This window comes from Ranitomeya variabilis, chromosome 2 (genome assembly GCF_051348905.1).
Source record: "Ranitomeya variabilis isolate aRanVar5 chromosome 2, aRanVar5.hap1, whole genome shotgun sequence".
NCBI classification, from domain to species: Eukaryota; Metazoa; Chordata; class Amphibia; order Anura; family Dendrobatidae; genus Ranitomeya; species Ranitomeya variabilis.
The window spans coordinates 25523672-25546202 of NC_135233.1; positions in this window are offsets into that span (position 1 = coordinate 25523672).

A 22531-nucleotide genomic window follows, 5' to 3' on the forward strand; every position below is an offset into this window, starting at 1 on the left:
AGCGTCGTAGACTGTGGTCACACTTTGCAATCACGGCGCTGGAGCGATGCCGAAGTCCCCGGGTAACCAAGGTAAACATCGGGTTACTAAGCGCAGGGCCGCGCTTAGTAACCCGATGTTTACCCTGGTTACCAGCGTAAACGTTAAAAAAACAAACAGTACATACTTACCTTCCGGTGTCTGTCCCCGGCGTCTCAGCTTCTCTGCACTGTGTAAGCGCCATAGCCGGAAAGCAGAGCGGTGACGTCACCGCTGTGCTCGCTTTCCGGCCGGCAGGCGCTCACACAGTGCAGAGAAGCTGAGACGCCGGAGGACAGACACCGGAATGTGAGTATGTACTGTTTGTTTTTTAACGTTTACGCTGGTAACCAGGGTAAACATCGGGTTACTAAGCGCGGCCCTGCGCTTAGTTACCCGATGTTTACCATGGTTACAAGCGAACACATCGCTGGATCGCTGTCACAACGATCCAGCGATGTCAGCGGGTGATCAAGCGACGAAAGAAAGTTCCAAACGATCTGCTACGACGTACGATTCTCAGCGTGATGTCTGATCGCAGTAGCGTGTCAGACACAGCGATATCGTAACGATATCGCTAGAACGTCACGAATCGTACCGTCGTAGCGATCAAGATTGCACTGTGTGACAGTACCCTTACACATATCACTAATTTGATTAAACTGTACTAATGTAACCGCCATTCTCAGGTGAGGACATCAAGATATTTTGGTTTAATTTTGGGAAAATTGCAGAAATAAATGTGTCTCACATCCTGCTGTCCCTGCTCTTTTTTCACTAATAACACTGCAAAAACTGATGGCGCTTTTTGCTATGTTTTTGCTGCTTTTTTTGCATTTACCCATCGCTTTCTATGGGGGAAAAAATGCTGAAAGGAGTGATATGACAGAGTTTTCAAAAAAGCAGACGTTTTCCAATTCAGTCAGGAAAAAAATATCAAGCGTCAGCATGAGATTTCTGAAATCCCACAGCTTTTGCTGGTACTGTAAAAAGCAGCTTTTAATTTGCATAAAAAGGCTGCGAAAACGCAACGTGTGAACATAGCCAGAGGCTGCTTTCACATGCTGCTATTTTAAATGCACTCTATTGCTGTGATTTTTTTTAAAATTTTCTTAACATTGCCATGAATTTCACCTCTACATGTGAACTAACACTAAAAGGGGTATTCCCATCTCCAACATCCTATCCCAATATGTAGTAGGTGTAATAATAATAATATTAGCAAATACCTCCAATTAGAAATGTAGAATAGTTTTTCTGATTTGCTATTGTCTATTTCGTCATGTGCAGGCATCGCAGAACCTTATGTATCCATGGTTACGACCACTGATAAAGTGACAGTTAGCTAGATGCCAGTGGTTGTAACCATGGATACGTAAGGTCCTGCACATGAGGAAATAGATATAGATATTGCTAATGTTATTATTATTACACCTACTAGATATTGGGATAGGATCTTGGAGATGGGAATACTCCTTTAAGAATACAACTTGTGTAGAAAACTATAACTCCAAGCAGGTCCTGGAGGTCTGTATCTTTCAGGGTTATGTTGGGAGTTTCAGTTCCCCGTGGAAGAAAAATTGATGCCAAAAAATGTGAAAATCAATTTGTTTTTATTACCTCATAGTAGAGGAAACTCCCATTTCTCGGTATTAGCTGCTGCTTTGCCCTCGTCTCAGACCTTCTGTCCTGTTACCGGCCATTGCCTTAGAGCAGGGACTCTCTTAGTTCTATGAGGCGGTGATACGGTCACAAAGCAGGAGCCCCCGAGACCCCTCGGCCTGTCTGTATGGAGGGCATCCAAGCCCTTGTCATGTAGGGTGTGGGGGGCTGGGTGCCCAGATAAGCAGAGGGGTCCACCGGGGATTGTCCTGTTCTTCTGTCCGAGCGGCATAGAACATTCCATGTAGACTGTGACATCAGCTCCAGATTTATCCGGTAACATCCCAATATTCTCCCAAGATGGGGACACCGAATAATTGTTCTTCTATTTTTAAGGATTTCAGTGGTTTTTCCTTTCTTTATTGTGACACCGATGACTTTGTATTTACAGGATTTATAGATTTTACCAAATTGTCATCTAAAAAAATAAAAATAACAGATCTGTATATACATCTGTATATATTCTGCACAAATGTGTGTTCAAAAGAAGGTTTGAAGCAGCTGAGGTGTATTATGAGGTTCTGCAGCAGCTGAGGTGTGTATTATGAGGTTCTGCAGTAGCTGAGGTTTATATTATGAAGTTCTGCAGCAGCTAAGGTGTATTGTGAGGTTCCGCAGCAGCTGAGGTGTATTGTGAGGTTCTGCAGCTGCTGAGGTGTATTATGAGGTTCTGCAGCAGCTGAGATGTGTATATTATGAGGTTCTGCAGCAGCTGAGGTGTATTTTGAGGTTCTGCAGCAGCTGAAGTGCGTATTATTATTATTATTATTTATTGTTATAGCGCCATTTATTCCATGGCGCTTTACATGTGAGGAGGGGTACACATAATAAAAACAAGTACAATAATCTTGAACAATACAAGTCACAACTGGTACAGTAGGAGAGAGGATCCTGCCCGCGAGGGCTCACAATCTACAAGGGATGGGTGAGAATACAGTAGGTGAGGATAGCGCTGGTTGTGCAGTGGTTTGGTTGATCGGTGGTTACTGCAGGTTGTAGGCTTGTCGGAAGAGGTGGGTCTTCAGGCTCTTTTTGAAGGTTTCGATGGTAGGCGAGAGTCTGATGTGTTGTGGTAGAGGGTTCCAGAGTAGGGGTGATACGCGAGAGAAATCTTGTATGCGATTGTGGGAAGAGGAGATAACAGGTGAGTAGAGAAGGAGATCTTGTGAGGATCGGAGGTTGCGTGTAGGTAAGTACAGGGAGACGAGGTCACAGATGTATGGAGGAGACAGGTTGTGGATGGCTTTGTATGTCATGGTTAGGGTTTTGTACTGGAGTCTCTGGATAATGGGGAGCCAGTGAAAGGATTGACAGAGGGGAGAGGCCGGAGAATAGCGGGGGGACAGGTGGATTAGTCGGGCAGCAGAGTTTAGAATAGATTGGAGGGGTGCGAGAGTGTTAGAGGGGAGGCCACAGAGCAGGAGGTTGCAGTAGTCAAGGCGAGAGATGATGAGGGCATGGACTAGGGTTTTTGCAGATTCTTAGTGGAGGAATGTACGGATTCGTGAAATATTTTTGAGTTGAAGTCATCAGGAAGTGGAAAGGGCTTGGATATGTGGTTTGAAGGAAAGATCAGCGTCAAGGATTACCCCGAGGCAGCGAGCTTGTGGGACTGGGGAGAGTGGGCAGCCATGCACTGTAATGTATAGGTTCGTTGGGGGAGTCGCGTGAGATGGGGGAAAGATGATGGATTCTGTTTTGTCCATGTTAAGTTTCAAAAATCTAGCAGAGGGGGGGCGTGGCTTCGGACGTCTATGGAGGCAGACGTGTGAAGAGGGAGCTCCAGGGGAAAAATCCCTATACGCGACTTCTACAGCATATTTTGGAGGCCCCTTGTCACATAATCCCCCTTCATCATCCCCTGATACCATGAGGAACCCCTCCAACCAACTTTCTCCTCATCTCTGTACCCCAGAACAGCTCCAGCCGGAGTAGGCCTCTGGAGTCCATCAGGCCTAGTGAACAGGAAGGCCCTGCACGGCAGTGAAGAGGCAGACTCCTCCCCTGCCAGATCTTCACTTCAGGAGACTAAGCGCAACAAGCTTCCCACTCCAGCCAACCGCAAGGTCAGTGGTCTGGAAAAATCGAGCCCCCAGCTCCAAAGCAGCGATTCTCGGAGGCCTACCCTAAAAAAGTAGTCCCCTAACAACCACTCACATTACCGTGAAATCGCGGTGAAAGAAAAAGGAAAAAAAAAAAGGGGGAATTAACTCTTTAACGCTCTTCCTATATCGCCCCCCTAATTCATCCACCTGAGGAAAAGGAATTGAAACATCTTTTATTAAATCTCCAGGCTTCCTCAATAAAAGCCTATGGAAAGTAGTTCCGGCCGCTCCCTGTAGGAACCACTACGCCGGCTCCATCCCAAGCGCCCTACAAAACTGACAACAGAGAGCAGAGTCTGTAAAACAACGCTCTTACTCTCACTGTAAAAGGCACACTGTAATTAAACCTCCCTCTTCTGAAAGGTTAACAAAACCAGAAACGCCCCCCTCTCACAGCCCTCACAGAATATCTACTTTTGGACAAGAGTAAAACACTCTCTTAACCTTAGCCACATAAGACTTAACTGTGAGGCATAGCACTAATTGATCAACACCCATTAAAATCTGCTCTGTCAGCATCCATTAACCGCTACCATGAATAACACAAAATCTAAAGGGAGAATTAACCCTCCCACTCCAAAAAAACCACTCTACAGCCAAAAACAGGACAAATCTCTGAGTCGCAGGGACCTAGAGAAATCCAGACCTAGCTCCTTCTCCTCACCCAGGCGCAGATCTAGATCCCCCAGGAGAGACACGCCTCATTCAATGGACTATAGGTCCAACAACAAATCCTTTGATAAATTCTCTCCTACAAAAATGGACTCCTCTGCCAGCTTAAAGAGATCTAACCCAGGAGCCACGAATGAGAAATATGCAGAAGCGGAGGAGGATGTTGTTTCTAGTGACACATCCCCCAATCAATCCCCACAAAAAAGTAAAACAAAATATGACGATCCAGAACCCAACAGGGGCGCCAATTCGGCAGGCTCATACTCACACACACACGTTACAGGCCAAAGCCAACCAGACCAAGAGGATCTAATAAATAAAATAAAAAACATAATGGACGATAAAATAAACTCCCTGGTAAATACAATGAAAAATTAAATGGACTTAAATTTCCAAAAATATTGTGACAAAATCGACAAGATAGACAAACAACTGTCCAGACATGAGGAGAGGCTGAATAAACTGGAACATAGGTCGTCTATCTCTTTTGACGAGCTGGATAGGATCAACTTTGAAATGAAACACCTGCGATCTAAATTGGCAGACCTCGAAGATAGAGGCAGGCGAAATAACCTAAAAATTAGAGGCATATCAGAGGACATACCCCAAGACCAGCTGTCTTCTCACCTCAAAAATATCTTCAAAGCAGCTCTGCCAGACCTCTCAGACCTTGACCTCACGATTGACAGGGCCCACCGGCTGCCCAAACCCCCCAAAGTGTCTGCGGATCTACCTAGAGACACCATTCTAAAACTCCACTTCTTTAAAACCAAAGAGTCCATTCTCAACTATCTTAAGGAAAAAAGAACATTTCCAGAGCCCTATGGAGATTTAAAAATCTTCCCAGATTTCTCAAAGGAAACCCTAGAAGGCCGCAGAGAATTTAGACCTGTGACTTCAATCCTCAGGGAAAAAGGAATAATCTATAAATGGGGCTTCCCGTTAAAATTATTAATTCCACATCGGGGACGAATCATTCCGATCCACTCTGTCGAGGATGGCCTAAACTTCGTCAAGTCACTTAACCGTTGAACTACTTCCATCCTATCACTCAGCTGGCCTACTTTTTTCTGTTATCCAATTGTGGGGTCTCCCTCTTAATTCTAGATGGGACATCTCCCCTATTCCCGTTCACTTTCAGTAACCCCCTCTTTTCTATTTCCAGGTAGTTCTGTTGACCTACTTGTGCAGTTACTGTTTTATTCTACTGTGTTATTTTATCTTTAAGGTTTCACCCAAGAACCGTTGGCTCAAGAACCTCTCAAGAAGAAAGATCTCTGTAGTCTATAGGTTATAACCTTACTTGTTTCAACACTAATCTTTCCTTTTCAGGTTACCATTACCCCCCAGATTCTAGTGATACCTTCTTCGTCTTCATCTTCTGGGGTATAATACAATGTCATTCAAAATCCTAACATATAACATTAGAGGGCTAAATAGCCCCCAAAAGAGGCACACTCTGTGGAGAGAACTACTTAAATCCCAGGCAGACATTGCCTGCATCCAAGAGACGAAGTTCTTGGCAGGGAATCACCCCTACTTTAGTCACCGCAGTTTCCCTCATATCTTTGAGGCCTGCAACTCAAGTAAAAAAGCTGGGGTGATCACTCTGATCAGGAACTCTGTCCCCTTCGAGGCTCTTGAGGAACATGCTGATACTGGAGGCAGGTATCACATCTTAATTTGTACCATTAATGGTCAGACATGCACTCTAGCGAATTTGTATGCTCCAAACAAAAATCAGATTAGATTCCTTTCTAAAACGCTGAAAAAGATAAATGAAGTCAAGAGAGGCACCTTGATTCTCCTGGGAGACTTCAATATCACCCCAGACAGAATCCTAGATTCCTCATCAAACTCTAGACCTAATTCAGACAACTTAAATTGGTGGCTGGGCAGAAATGAACTTTATGATATCTTCAGATGCCTGAACTCCTCCTCCAAGGAGTTCTCTCACTTCTCCTCAGCCCACCATTCGGCATCCAGGATCGACTTGATCCTATCTGACATTTTTTCCCTGGACAAATTTAAAAAAGTATCCATAGGCGACAGAACGCTATCGGACCACTCCCCCGTTAGTGGTGAAATACTGATTGGCCCTTCCTTAAAAAATGTTAAATTATGGAAATGCAACTCTCATATCCTCCATGATTCCATCCATATTGCCACAATCCAGAATACTTTAACCAACTATTTCAAGGAAAATTCCGCAGAAGCAACCAACCCTCCTAATAACTGGTGCGCCCATAAAGCCGTTATCAGAGGCACTATAATGAACATTTCCGCCAAAATAAAAAGGGAAAAAAGGGAAAAAACTTTGAATTTACAAAAATCTATTCGCACACTCGAAAATACCTTAATAGGCCTCCCCTCCCCCTCACCTAAGATGCAATCCGACCTTCTTTCCCTAAGACAGGAACTTAGGTCCTTAATATTTTCTCCCTATGAAGCCGCCCTCAACTCCTCTAAATTCAAGGTCTATTCGTCCCTGAACAAACCCACCAGATACATGGCCAACAGAATTAAAAAACTAAGGACCCAAAACAAAATAAACAGAATCTCCTCCCTAACAGATGGCACTCCACTAACTCACCCCCAAGACATAGCAAATGAGTTTTCCAAATACTATTCCAAACTCTATAACTTAAATTCAGATCCTACCTCCTCTCCCCAAAAGAACTAGACATCAGAACATACCTCGCCAACATTAATCTGCCATCCTTAACGAAAGAAGAAACTGAATCACTTTCCGCTCCCTTCTCCATCCCAGAGGTAGAGGATACCATAAACCACCTTAAACCCCACAAATCTCCTGGGCCAGATGGCTTCAATAATGCTTACTACAAAGCCTTCAGCAAAATCCTTGCCCCCCATCTAACAGAGCTGTTTAACCACGCCGCCAAAATAGGATCCTTCCCAAAAGAAATGCTGGAGGCATCTATCATTCTAATCCCCAAACAAACAGGTGACCCCACATCCCCCAATAATTACAGACCGATCTCCCTGTTGAACACAGACATTAAGATCTTTTCAAAAATTCTTGCCAACAGGCTCAGTGATATCCTACCTAACCTTGTAGCGAACGATCAAATGGGGTTTGTCAAAAATAGACAACCCGCTGACGCCACGAGAAGAATTCTGAATTCCATCAAACTTACAAACCTTACTAGATCACCAACAGTACTTATATCCCTAGACGCCGAGAAAGCCTTCGACCGCATCGACTGGCTATTCCTCAAACAGACCCTAATTAAATTTGGCTTCAACAATAACCTTGTCTCCACATTCATGACACTCTACAAGTGTCCCACGGCAAGAGTTATCAGCAACAACCATATCTCGGACGCTTTCCCCATCGGCAACGGCACGAGACAGGGCTGTCCCCTCTCCCCCCTACTCTTCAATCTGGCACTAGAACCCCTGGTGGAGCATATCAGACAAAACCCTTATATAACTGGAATACCCGCAAACAAGCGCCAGCACAAGATCAGCTTGTTTGCGGACGATATTATCCTGACTCTCACAAACCCGGTATCCTCCACACTAGAAACTCTCAATGAATTAGAGACTTTCTCGGCCCTTTCTAGATTCAAGATCAACAACTCAAAGTCCAACATCCTACCCATACACGTTAGCCAAAAAGAAATTCAACGTTTAAACACCTCTGTATCATTTAATTGGTGCAGAGAAGAAATCCCTTACTTAGGTGTCATCATCAACAAAAACCTAGAAAAAACAGTCACATCAAATATTAAAAAATTAACTGACTCAATTTTAAAAGACTGCATTTCCTTCAAAGACAGGGACCTGTCCTGGTGGGGGAGAAATTTGGCAATCAAACTATTTACGCTCCCCAAAATCCTATACATCTTTAGATGCATCCCACTCCCCATCTCCACGTCCTACCTGACGGTGATCCAAGCTCATCTGAATAACTCTGTTTTTAACAATAAAAAATCTAGAACAGATACTAGATCTCTATATAAAAAGAAAAACCATGGTGGAATGAGCCTTCCTAACATTCATGCTCACTACCACTCACTTCTTCTTAAACAGAGTGCCCACTGGTTTTCAGACCAAAAAACCCTGGCTTGGTACGACTTGGAGTTGGAAATAAACGAGGGCAAGCCACTCAAATCTTTGATCTTTAAAGCCATAGCTAGCTCCCACCTAAACACCTGTAAACATCCGATATTCCAAGCAATTTCCCTTGCCTGGTCCAGAGTATCCAGATTAGAGGGCCGCAGTCAAAACAGATCCACTCTCCATAAGCTACCTCTCGCATTTATCTACTCATATTTTAACCTACCTCTGCCCCCCTTCTGGGCCGACCGAAAAATTCTAACCCTGGGGGACATTTCAGATGGTCCTAATCTTTTGAATTTTAGCTCCCTAAAGTCCAAATTCAACCCACCCTCGTCCTCCTTCCTTGAATACATTGTATTGAGGGAAAACGTTAAACTTTTTCTAGGCCTCAAACTTAGATTTTCGGAGCCATCTTTAAAAATCTTAACCAACCAAAACCACCGAATATTCTGGGGCCATAAGTTTATTTACGACTGCTTCAATAAAGACACTTCTTTTGTAAAAAATGCTTATATCCTAACCTGGGAGAAGTCCCTAAACTTATCCGCCTCCACAGACGACTGGGAAGAGGCTTTTTCAACCACATACTCCTCCACAATCTCGATGTCCCTTTTAGAATCCCATTTCAAAATTTGTTCCAGATGGTACTACACCCCAACTAGACTCTCACACATAAACCTGTCCATCTCCCCTCTCTGCTGGAGAAATTGCGGACACAGGGGTGAGTTGCTACACATTTTCTGGAACTGCCCCATTGCTACTACCTTCTGGTCAAACATCTCCTCGATAATCGCCAAACTTCCAGGCCCTTCAGTCACCCTTTCTCCCCAATTAGCTCTCCTCTCATTGGACACCCACCTCCTAGACAGTTCTCTGGTAAAAATAATCTTACACCTATGCATGGTCGCCAAAAACTCCATAGCATACCACTGGAAAAACACGACCCTCCCCAACGAAACCATTATAATTAAATTAATGTCGCAACATAGGGACCTCGAACTCAAATTCGCTTTATCCAATAACGAGTTTAGCAAGTTCTACCAGAAATGGTATAAGTGGGACCAGTTTTTTCCTCATTGAATATCTGCTGCTACCTCAACTCACTTTCACTACCATAAGGTAACACAAGATGGCGCCTGCCTCAGACCTATTTCCTTTCTGATAGCATTTCTGCCTCGCCTGGGAGCTCTCTACTTATATAGCCTCTGCACTAATCTTGCCGTTAGAATTAACAGTCCGTCCAAGGGACATAACCCTTGCTTTTCATGAGCCAAAGTATGCCTAGCTAAAGGGCTTAACCCTTGCACTATAAAAGTTAAAATGTACCTAATCCATTTTTTCCTGTTCCTGTTTACGTTATACATTATATTTTATATAACGAACAGTTATTAGACAGTTTGTTCCAAGGGCTGCGTCCCTTGCTTCATTAAGGCTTATTGTTGCCTCTCCGCACTTTATTGTGTGATTTGTTTGTTTTACTCCACTTATTTTTCCTGTCCACCCTTACCCCCTCCCCCCCCTCCCCTCTTTTTCCTCCCCTGTTCCTCATACTTGTTAAAAAACAATAAAGCCTTGGAAAACAAAAATCTAGCAGAGAAGAAGGATGAAATAGCGGGTAGACATTGAGGGATTCTGGTTAGTAGAGAGGTGATATCTGGTCCAGAGATGTAGATCTGTGTGTCATCAGCATAGAGATGATACTGAAAACCGTGAGATTCTATGAGCTGTCCCAGGCCAAAGGTGTAAATGGAGAAGAGAAGGGGCCCTAGGACTGAACCTTGTGGGACTCCGACAGAGAGGGGGCGAGGTGAGGAGGTGGTGTGTGAGTGGGAGACGCTGAATGTCCGGTCTGTTAGGTATGATGATGCAGCGCCCCAGAGTCCTGGTCGTGCAGTATTGTCGCTCTGCCGCTAAGGGGAGTGATGGTACGTCTGATGGCACTAAAGGAGTTCACCTGACCAGGTATCACAGTCACACATTACACTTCACACTTCGGCCACCAGGGGGAGCAAAAGGTTCTATATTATATTATATTAGGCCACTCCTCACACTTTGGTAAAACTGGGGGTTGGATAGGAAGTTAGAGAGAAAGCTGACTGGGTTTTGCCCAGGCAACATCCAGTGAGAGAGGGTGTTGCGGGGAAAGATTCAGGGGGGTCCCTGTCAGGGGTTGGATCCTGACAGAGGCCTAGCAAGAGACAGATCATTATGAGGCCGCGCCTGCACTTCATTGCGGCGGCATCTTAAGAAAGGACAAGAAGCGAAGTATATTGTGGAGAAGTGAGAAACGAGATCACAGCAACAAAGGAGATAATACCGGGAGGAGTCGTGCCCTAAGATCATGGCAACATCCTTCTGAGGCGCGTAGCCGGAACACCGAGGGAGTACTGGCTCTACGCTTTACTTCAATCACGGCAGGGCAGTTGACTTTAGGTTGGCTGTCTCACCTTTTCACCTAAGCAGACAACGGAGGCAAATTGTGGGAGAGGGGCGTCTCTAGGGTCCCTATAAAATAGCTCCAGGCCTACCCCCGTCATACAGGTGCGTCCTATCCAAACTGGGGGACAGAGAGAGAGAACATCAGAAACAGATACAAGAGTTGTGAGGACTATCCCGTGGTGCTCAGCAGGGAGGTACTACAACACACAGGCGCAAGTAGGAAGGCTACTGATTTCCACCTGCAAAGGGAACTCTGGATGTGCCTTCGGACCGGCCGGTCTCAGCAAGCCCTGTTAGCAGTGCTCTGGATTGTAGATGCCGAAGTCTACAGTAAAAGGTAAAGAGACTGCAACCTTGTGTCCTCGTTATTTACCGTGACCTAAACCACCACCTACACCTTTAATTGGACGCCCCTTAGCAGGGTCACGGACCGGGTCGGGCCACCGTGACATCCCCAGAACCGAGACAGAGGGACCCAGTACCGAGTACCCCATTGCCCTGCGTCTGGGGGCGTTCCAATGAGATCCAGGATAGGGCCAAGTCTGTGATGCCAAGGGATGAGAGGGTCTGTAATAATAGGGGATGGTCCACTGTGCCAAAGGCAGCCGACAGGTCGAGGAGGAGGAGGACAGAGTAGCGTCACTTACTCTTGGCGGTTAAGAGGTCATTGGTGACCTTAGTTAGGGCAGTTTCAGTGGAATGGTGTGACCGGAAGCCAGATTGTAAGCGGTCAAAGAGGGAGCAAGAAGAGAGATGGGAGGACAGTTCAAGGTAGACATGTTGTTCCAGTAGTTTGGAAGCATAGGGGAGAAGTGATATAGGGCGATAGCTAGATACAGAGGATGGGTCAAGAGAAGGCTTTTTGAGGATAGGTGTGATGGAGGCATGTTTAAAGCTTGAGGGGAAAACACCAGTTGTTAGTGATAGGTTGAAGAGATGGATTAGGGTTGGGATGAAGACTGTGGTGAGGTTTGGGATGAGGTGGGATGGGAGCGGGTCAAGTGCACAGGTGGTGAGATGCGATCTTGAGAGTAGAGTGGAGAGTTGATGTTCTGTAATGGTGGAGAAGTTGGTTTTGGAGGTGGAGGGCTGGGAAGTCGGGAAGAAGGGCTCTGGGGGCTGTTGACCAAAACTGTCTCTGATGTTATCAATCTTCTGCTTGAAAAATGAGGCAAAGTCTTCAGCTGAGATAAGTGGGGAGGGAGGAGGTGCTGGGGGACAGAGGAGAGAATTGAAGGTGTTGAATAACTGTTTAGGGTTGTGAGACAGGGAGGATATGAGAGATGAGAAGTAGGTTAGTTTAGCTGTGGCGAGTGTGGTCTTGAAAATAGTGAGGGACTCTTTGAATGCGATGAAGTGTTCGTTGGAGTGGGATCTTTTCCATCTGCGCTCAGCAGCCCTGGAAGCTCACCTCAGTTCTTTGGTCAGGCTGGTGTGCCAGGGCTGTCTGTTGATTTTGCGAGCTTTGGTATGTGTAAGTGGGGCAGCAGATTCCAAAGCTACAGCTATTGTGGTGTTATATAGAGCGGCAGCGTCATCCGCATTGTGTAAGGAACTTATACCTGTGAGAGGGAGGAGGGATTCAGAGAATGAATGTAGGTCAAGATGTTTAAGATTTCTGCGAGGGTGTGAAAGTTTGTGGGGTGGGGATTGTAGAAATGGAGTGGAGAGGGAAGAGAATGTGAGAAGGTTGTGGTCAGAGAGAGGAATAGGTGAGTTAGAGAGGTTAGATAGGGAGCAGAGGCGGGTGAAGATGTCTACCTTACTACATACAGTAGAAATGTATACACACTGCAACTGCTGAAGGACCTCTTTTTTGAACCCTTGATTTGCAAAACTTCCACTAAAAATAACTATTTTATATGAACCTTTAGGAAAACTCAATCTTTACATTAGTTTTGTATAATAAAGTCTTTCTTGGATCCTGGTTCCGTTACATTATTTCCCATTGTGATTATGAAGTTTTCCTAGATCTTCATTGATTATTATTTTTACGTCCTATTTTATTTGGGTCCCGTCCTGCACTCCAGCCATGGAAATGTGCCAACACGCGTCCGTGCCATTTTGGGGCCATCTGCACAATTTTTTGGCAGCACAATAATCCGTAAACCGCACAGTGCTATTGAGAAATCTTCCCCATTGGAATTGCAAGGAGACTGCTCAGTCTTATGGAGGAGGAGCTTTGTCCCCCTGACTGGAGGACCGTGGGGTGGATTTAGTGCATTGACCTCTTCTCTATATACCAGCACCTTATTGGATCTATCTGACAATACATCCCGCCATGCACCGGATATTCTTCAAACTCTTCATTGCTCCGATGTCGACATTTCGGCTCATGGTTTTAAGAAGCCTCAGTTCACCGTAAAGTTTTACTTCCTGCAACAAACAAAAGTGACTGACTCACAGGTTAGATGTAATAAGGTGGATTATCAGGCGGCGTTACACAACACAACTTTACTGGAAGGAATATACTCACTGACAGCGACATTTCATCACAGGATGTGCAGTCACAACATTCATTATCGTATTGTAACACTCTGCACTAATGGGAATTATGGGAACGTCCCCTTTAAACATTGGACCCAATTACCTTTATGCACTGTGATGACGGATCGGACGCACTGCATTAAAGGACTAGCTACATATACAAGCAGAAGGACATTGCTCCCTATAAAAACCACATTTTACTTACAGGATGTAGACTCTTTTTTTACTTAAACGCATGTATTTTATGCTAAAAATCACTTGTGCTATTGGGTTTCATTAAAAAATTTGCACCGTTTCCCTTCTATATTGTCTTTACTGCACTTACTACTGCTGCTTGGAGAATCGGAGAATCTGTAAGTGAGGTCTTTCTAAGTTTGAAACTCTTCTGTCTCTTTCTGAGTTCCTCTCAACTGATTTATCACCACATAAAAGTGCAAATCAACTTTTATGAAGTCATAAATCAGCACAGTTAAAAGACAAAGTATAACTTTCTCTGTTAGAATGAGCTCACTGACAGATTCATACATGTATTTAAGTAAAAAAATCCTTTAAAGTGTGTATGGAGTTTCAGGTGAGTTTTAAAATAAGCTGGTCTGTATGTTGTAAGGTTGCAGCCCGACTGTCACGGCTTTACAGTGACAGAGAGGAGCCAGAAGACTGCAGTGTCTGATTTCTCCTACTTCTGCACTGATTAGAAGCACTTCACCTTCATATTGAATAGTTCAGGTTACTTTTAGCAGCGCAGCGGATAATCTGCTCAGTTGAGAGCTCCTGGAAGTTTTCCTGCATTAAGGCTCTCAGCTGTTCACTGCTAGCCACTCCCATCTCCTATATAATCTGGGTCCTGGCTAGCACTCATAGCTTATGCTGTATGGCTGGAGGTTGTTGTTGGTTGTTATTTGAGAAGGCTTTTGGTGGATTTAATTGTGACCATTGCTAGGTTTGGGTGTGTGCTAATTCCCTTTCTTCTCTTTGGTTTTACTCCATCCTCCAATCCCCGATGTATAGTTCTGTTATATGTGTGTGTATATTAGTATGATTGGGTTTTTTTTCTTTACCCCTGTTCATATTACCTTGTTAGTTTGGTTGCTGTATTATGGTACACTACTATTCCCCTCTTCCCTGGGTGAAGGGAAGGGTACAGACTGAGGGCGGATTCAGTAGCTAAGATAATGTACACATGGCCCCCGGCGTCTTCACTGTCAGGAGTAATCTGGGAACAGGATGAGCTAGGGGGCCCCTAGCATTAGGGACAGGGAATGAGCCCCAGGACACCCGACAATAGAATCGCGACACAGGCAAGTTTTGGATGGAAGGTATGCGTCAACAAGGTGGCTAGCATCGTTGATGTAGGCTCCGGAGAAGCAGGCTCCAGCATGGAAAGTGCTGAGAGTTATTTTTTAATTGGCCCGGATTTTGGTTCTGGGTTTTAGGAATGGTCAGAAGAGCTGGGTGGGACTGGCAGTTCTGATACCTCCAGTTCCAGGACTTCTAACAGCCTATTTAAGACAGTTCAGCTCAGGGTCTATGTGTGGAGGTGGAAAAGACCTTGTATATAGTACTCGCCTCTGCCAGATACTGTGAGAGCAGGACTGGTGTCTGAACGTGCGAGCCGAACCCACGCTACTATATGGACTATTTATTTTCTGTTTTATTATATCTTTTCTGCCCAAAAAAAATCGTTTGTTATCTTTGGAAGATTTATGGACTTAAAAAAATCTTCCTTCCTGATTTACAAACTTGCTGTCTGTATATACCTCAACCGCTGCCAGAGATACTGAACCCCTACAATGTGTACATTCAGAATAACACTATTTCTGGCCAGTATATGACTTACATTCTGCATTTTTCACCTGTTTTCCCTTTTGCAGGCTCTCTGTGCTGGTGGGCGTAGAGTAGCTGCTGTAAAGTTTACAGTACTCATATACTTGAGAGATTCCTGCTCCCCTGTCTCTATGTAGAATAGGACGGGGGTCAGGGAGCTGGCAACATAGCAGATAAATCCACATAAATCTGGGTTCAATCAATAGCAGGTGGGTACTGATCCCGCTGGTAAGCTGTTATGACCCCAGTGGACAGGGTCTCAGAGGAACGTGTAAGTCTGCGAGATTCAAAAATCCAGCTCATAGGGCTGTGGTAACTGGGTTGACCAAATAGCTACTCCTAACGCCAACACTAGAAGTAGCCGGGGATCATGCCTACGGATCGCTAGATGACTCGCGCCAGCCGGAGAATCTAACTACCCCTAGGAGAAGAAAACAAAGACCTCTCTTGCCTCCAGAGAAAGGGACCCCAAAGCAAGATACAAGCCCCCCACAAATAATAACGGTGAGGTAAGAGGAAATGACAAACACAGAAATGAACCAGGTTCAGCAAAGAGAGGCCAGCTTACTAATAGCAGAATATAGCAAGATAACTTATCTGGTCAACAAAAACCCTATAAAAATCCACGCTGGAGATTCAAGAACCCCCGAACCGTCTAACGGTCCGGGGGGAGAACACCAGCCCCCTAGAGCTTCCAGCAAAGGTCAGGATACAGATTGGAACAAGCTGGACAAAAATACCAAACAAAACAAAAGCAAAAAGCAAAGAAGCAGACTTAGCTTGAAATACAGGAACCAGGATCATAGGACAAGAGCACAACAGATTAGCTCTGATTTCAACGATGCCAGGCATAGAACTGAAGGTCCAGGGAGCTAATATAGCAACGCCCCTGAACTAACGGCCCAGGTGAGGATATAGGAAAAGACAGAAGCTCCAGAGAAAATCACTAATGACCACTAGAGGGAGCAAAAAGCAAAATCACAACAGTACCCCCCCCTTAGTGAGGGGTCACCGAACCCTCACCACGACCACCAGGGCGATCAGGACGAGCGGCGTGAAAGGCACGAACTAAATCGGCCGCATGAACATCAGAGGCGACCACCCAGGAATTATCTTCCTGACCATAGCCCTTCCACTTGACCAGGTACTGAAGCCTCCGCCTGGAGAGACGAGAATCCAAGATCTTCTCCACCACGTACTCCAACTCGCCCTCGACCAACACCGGAGCAGGAGGCTCAGCAGAAGGAACCACAGGCACAACGTACCGCCGCAACAAGGACCTATGAAACACGTTGTGGATAGCAAACGACACAGGAAGATCCAGGCGAAAGGATACAGGATTAAGGATTTCCAATATCTTGTAAGGACCAATAAAACGAGGTTTAAATTTGGGAGAGGAAACCTTCATAGGAACAAAGCGGGAAGAAAGCCACACCAAATCCCCAACACGTAGTCGGGGACCCACACCGCGGCGGCGGTTTGCAAAGCGCTGAGCCCTCTCCTGTGACAACTTCAAGTTGTCCACCACAAGATTCCAGATCCGCTGCAACCTATCCACCACAGAATCCACCCCAGGGCAGTCAGAAGGTTCCACATGACCCGAAGAAAAACGAGGGTGGAAACCAGAGTTGCAGAAAAACGGCGAAACCAAGGTGGCGGAACTAGCCCGATTATTAAGGGCAAACTCAGCCAACGGCAAGAAGGTCACCCAATCGTCCTGATCAGCAGAGACAAAACACCTCAAATAAGCCTCCAAAGTCTGATTAGTTCGCTCCGTCTGTCCATTAGTCTGAGGATGGAAAGCAGACGAAAACGACAAGTCAGTGCCCATCCTACTACAAAAGGATCGCCAGAATCTGGAAACGAACTGGGATCCTCTGTCTGACACAATATTCTCAGGGATGCCGTGCAAACGAACCACGTTCTGGAAAAACACAGGAACCAGATCGGAAGAGGAAGGCAGCTTAGGCAAAGGAACCAAATGGACCATCTTGGAGAAGCGATCACATATCACCCAGATAACAGACATGCCTTGAGACACCGGAAGATCAGAAATGAAATCCATGGAGATATGTGTCCAAGGTCTCTTAGGGACAGGCAAGGGCAAGAGCAACCCGCTGGCACGAGAACAGCAAGGCTTAGCTCGAGCACAAGTCCCACAGGACTGTACAAATGACCGCACATCCCTAGACAAGGAAGGCCACCAAAAGGATCTGGCCACCAGATCTCTGGTGCCAAAAATTCCTGGGTGACCTGCCAACACCGAGGAATGAACCTCGGAAATGACTCTGCTGGTCCACTTATCAGGCACAAACAGTCTGTCAGGTGGACAAGAATCAGGCCTATCAGCCTGAAATTTCTGCAACACACGTCGCAGATCTGGAGAAATAGCTGACAAGATAATACCATCCTTAAGAATACCAACAGGTTCAGCGACTCCAGGAGCATCAGGCACAAAGCTCCTGGAAAGAGCATCGGCCTTCACATTTTTTGAACCTGGTAAATACGAGACAACAAAGTCAAAACGGGAGAAAAACAATGACCAGCGGGCCTGTCTAGGATTCAGGCGTTTAGCAGACTCGAGATACATCAGATTTTTGTGATCAGTCAAGACCACCACACGATGCTTAGCACCCTCGAGCCAATGACGCCACTCCTCAAATGCCCATTTCATGGCCAACAACTCCCGATTGCCCACATCATAATTTCGCTCCGCAGGCGAAAACTTCCTAGAGAAAAAGGCGCAAGGTCTCATAACAGAGCAACCAGGGCCTCTCTGCGACAAAACGGCCCCTGCTCCAATCTCTGAAGCATCCACCTCAACCTGAAAGGGAAGCGAGACATCAGGCTGGCACAAAACAGGCGCCGAAGTAAACCGACGTTTCAACTCCTGGAAAGCCTCCACGGCAGCAGGAGCCCAATTAACCACATCGGAGCCCTTCTTGGTCATATCCGTCAAAGGTTTCACAATGCTAGAAAAGTTAGCGATAAAACGACGGTAGAAGTTAGCGAAACCCAAGAACTTCTGAAGACTCTTAACTGACGAGGGCTGAGTCCAATCAAGAATAGCTCGGACCTTGACTGGGTCCATCTCCACAGCAGAAGGGGAAAAAATGAACCCCAAAAAGGGAACCTTCTGTACACCAAAAAGACACTTTGAGCCCTTGACAAACAAAGAATTTTCACGCAAAATTTTAAAGACCATCCTGACCTGCTCCACATGCGAGTCCCAATTATCAGAAAAAAACAGAATATCATCCAGATAAACGATCAAAAATTTATCCAGATAGTTCCGGAAAATGTCATGCATAAAGGACTGAAAAACTGAAGGGGCATTAGAGAGCCCAAAAGGCATCACCAAGTACTCAAAATGACCTTCGGGCGTATTGAATGCGGTTTTCCATTCATCCCCTTGCTTAATGCGCACAAGGTTGTACGCACCACGAAGGTCTATCTTGGTAAACCACTTGGCACCTTTAATCCGGGCAAACAAGTCAGACAACAGCGGCAAAGGATACTGAAATTTGACAGTGATCTTATATAAAAGCCGATAGTCAATACAAGGCCTCAAAGATCCGTCCTTTTTAGCCACAAAAAAGAATCCCGCACCAAGAGGGGAAGAAGACGGACGGATGTGTCCTTTCTCCAGAGACTCCTTGATATATGAACGCATAGCGGTATGTTCAGGTATCGACAGATTAAACAATCTTCCCTTAGGAAATTTACTGCCTGGAATCAAATCTATTGCACAGTCACATTCCCTATGAGGAGGCAATGCACTGGACCTGGACTCGCTAAAGACATCCTGATAGTCAGACAAATACTCCGGAACTTCCGAAGGCGTAGAAGAAGCAATAGACACAGGCAGGGAATCCTCATGAATACCACGACAGCCCCAACTAGACACTGACATAGCCTTCCAGTCAAGGACTGGATTATGGGTCTGTAACCATGGCAGCCCCAAAACAACCAAATCATGCATTTTATGTAGAACGAGAAAACGTATCACCTCGCGGTGTTCAGGAGTCATGCACATGGTAACCTGTGTCCAATACTGCGGTTTATTTTCTGCTAATGGCGTAGCATCAATACCCCTAAGAGGGATAGGATTTTCTAATGGTTCAAGAATAAAACCACAGCGCTTAGCAAATGAGAGATCCATAAGACTCAGGGCAGCACCTGAATCTACAAACGCCATGACAGGATAAGATGACAGTGAGCAAATCAAAGTTACAGACAGAATAAACTTAGGATGCAAATTACCAACGGTGACAGGACTAACAACCTTAGATATACGTTTAGAGCATGCTGAGATAACATGTGTAGAATCACCACAGTAGTAGCACAAGCCATTCCGGCGTCTATGAATTTTCCTCTCATTTCTAGTCAGGATTCTATCACATTGCATCAAATCAGGTGTCCGTTCAGACAACACCATGAGGGAATTTGCGGTTTTTCTATCACATTGCATCACATCAGGTGTCTGTTCAGACAACAACATGAGGGAATTTGCGGTTTTGCGCTCCCGCAACCACCGGTCAATTTGAATAGCCAGGGACATGGTATCATTCAGACCTGTGGGAATGGGAAAACCCACCATAACATTCTTAATGGCCTCAGAAAGGCCATTTCTAAAATTAGCGGCCAGTGCACACTCGTTCCAATGTGTCAGCACGGACCATTTCCGAAATTTTTGGCAATACACCTCAGCCTCGTCCTGGCCCTGAGACATAGCCAGCAAGGCTTTCTCTGCCTGAATCTCAAGATTGGGTTCCTCATAAAGTAAACCGAGCGCCAGAAAAAACGCATCAATATCAGCCAATGCCGGATCTCCTGGCGCCAACGAAAAAGCCCAATCTTGAGGGTCACCCCGTAAGAATGAAATAACAATTTTTACTTGTTGAGCAGAGTCTCCAGACGAACAAGGTTTCAGGGACAAAAACAATTTACAATTATTCCTGAAATTCCTAAACTTAAATCGGTCTCCTGAAAACAGTTCAGGAATCGGAATCTTGGGTTCAGACCTAGGATTTCTGGTAACATAATCTTGTATACCCTGCACACGAGCGGCAAGCTGGTCCACACTTGTAATCAAGGTCTGGACATTCATGTCTGCAGCAAGCTTAAGCCACTCTGAGGTAAAGGGGAAAAGAAAAAAAAAAAAAAAATGAGAGAGGGAAAAAAAAAACTCAAAATTTTCTTTCTTATAATCCCACTTCTGCAATGCATTAAACATTTAATACTGGCCTGGCATACTGTTATGACCCCAGTGGACAGGGTCTCAGAGGAACGTGTAAGTCTGCGAGATTCAAAAATCCAGCTCATAGGGCTGTGGTAACTGGGTTGACCAAATAGCTACTCCTAACGCCAACACTAGAAGTAGCCGGGGATCATGCCTACGGATCGCTAGATGACTCGCGCCAGCCGGAGAATCTAACTACCCCTAGGAGAAGAAAACAAAGACCTCTCTTGCCTCCAGAGAAAGGGACCCCAAAGCAAGATACAAGCCCCCCACAAATAATAACGGTGAGGTAAGAGGAAATGACAAACACAGAAATGAACCAGGTTCAGCAAAGAGAGGCCAGCTTACTAATAGCAGAATATAGCAAGATAACTTATCTGGTCAACAAAAACCCTATAAAAATCCACGCTGGAGATTCAAGAACCCCCGAACCGTCTAACGGTCCGGGGGGAGAACACCAGCCCCCTAGAGCTTCCAGCAAAGGTCAGGATACAGATTGGAACAAGCTGGACAAAAATACCAAACAAAACAAAAGCAAAAAGCAAAGAAGCAGACTTAGCTTGAAATACAGGAACCAGGATCATAGGACAAGAGCACAACAGATTAGCTCTGATTTCAACGATGCCAGGCATAGAACTGAAGGTCCAGGGAGCTAATATAGCAACGCCTCTGAACTAACGGCCCAGGTGAGGATATAGGAAAAGACAGAAGCTCCAGAGAAAATCACTAATGACCACTAGAGGGAGCAAAAAGCAAAATCACAACAGTAAGCACAGCCAAAAGTAAAACAAGGAAAAAGGATTATCTCCGGCACACCGACCCGTAAGGTAAAATAAAAAAAATGTATTCGGCATGTCAAGCCATGATTAAAGGGAATAAAAGAAACTGAGGCGTTTCTGGCGCAGTACTGTTGCCCTTAGTCATAGTACCGCGCCACAAATGCATCAGGTTCTTTCATTCCTTTTAATCATGGCTTGACATGCCGAATAAAGTTTTTTGATTTTACCTTACGGGTCGGTGTGCCGCAGATAGTCCTTTTTCCTTGCTTTACTCCTGTCTCTATGTAGCGCATGTTCAGAAGAAGCAGTAGCAGAATGGAGGACATTATACAGAAGTACTGAGCAGTGAAGCCACTGGGGTGAACTACAACACTCACTAGGAGTATCAGTCTACGCGTCACACTTCTTATGTCACTCTACTCCTCATTATCCCCAGGCCATAGACTTCAATAGGCAGCAGTAATTTGATCCCTAAGCGGTTGGTCAGTCCATTGTCTTTTAAGCAGATAGAGTTTAGCTGTTTTTCAGACTGAATCTGAGATCAGGAGGCAGGCGGGAAGGAGAAGTGGCTCATAAGTGGAGAAAGAAGCCGATTTGTCTGATAAGATCTTATACTCACTTGTACTATGGCTTTATGCAGTTTGTTAAAATACATTGGCCATTTAAAGCGTCATTCCAGAAATAAGCTAATTGGTCTGCTGATCGATTTTTATCCCTCCCTAGAAAATAAATGTGCATGCTCAATGTGTACCATTAGCAAAAAAAAATAAAGTGCGCAAAAAACTTGATATCTCACGGGTCTTCAATCTGGCCTAACTCTCAGCCTATACGAGCTTTCCCATACAGAGGGCGAGATGGATAAACCCAAACTGTGCAGTGATGAGCCGCAGAGACAACCTTAGAGGGGCGGTAACATCACTGAGGAGGAAGGTCCTGGAAGGGCAATACAAAGGTACTTACTACTATACCAACTTCCATAGAAATTAGTAGATGACAATATGGAAGAAAAGGACTTAAAAGTTTTTTGAACTCTCAAACAATGCAGCAAGTATGAGGCTGCTGATCACGATTATGTTCTTGAGGTTTTTTTAAGGACCTGCTAACTATACAGTAATATAAAAGCGCACAACTAAGGATAACAATAAGGCCAGTGCTATGTGAGTATGCCGCTTGACTACTTCATTCATGTTCCACGCTTTATGAGTATGTGTAGGAAC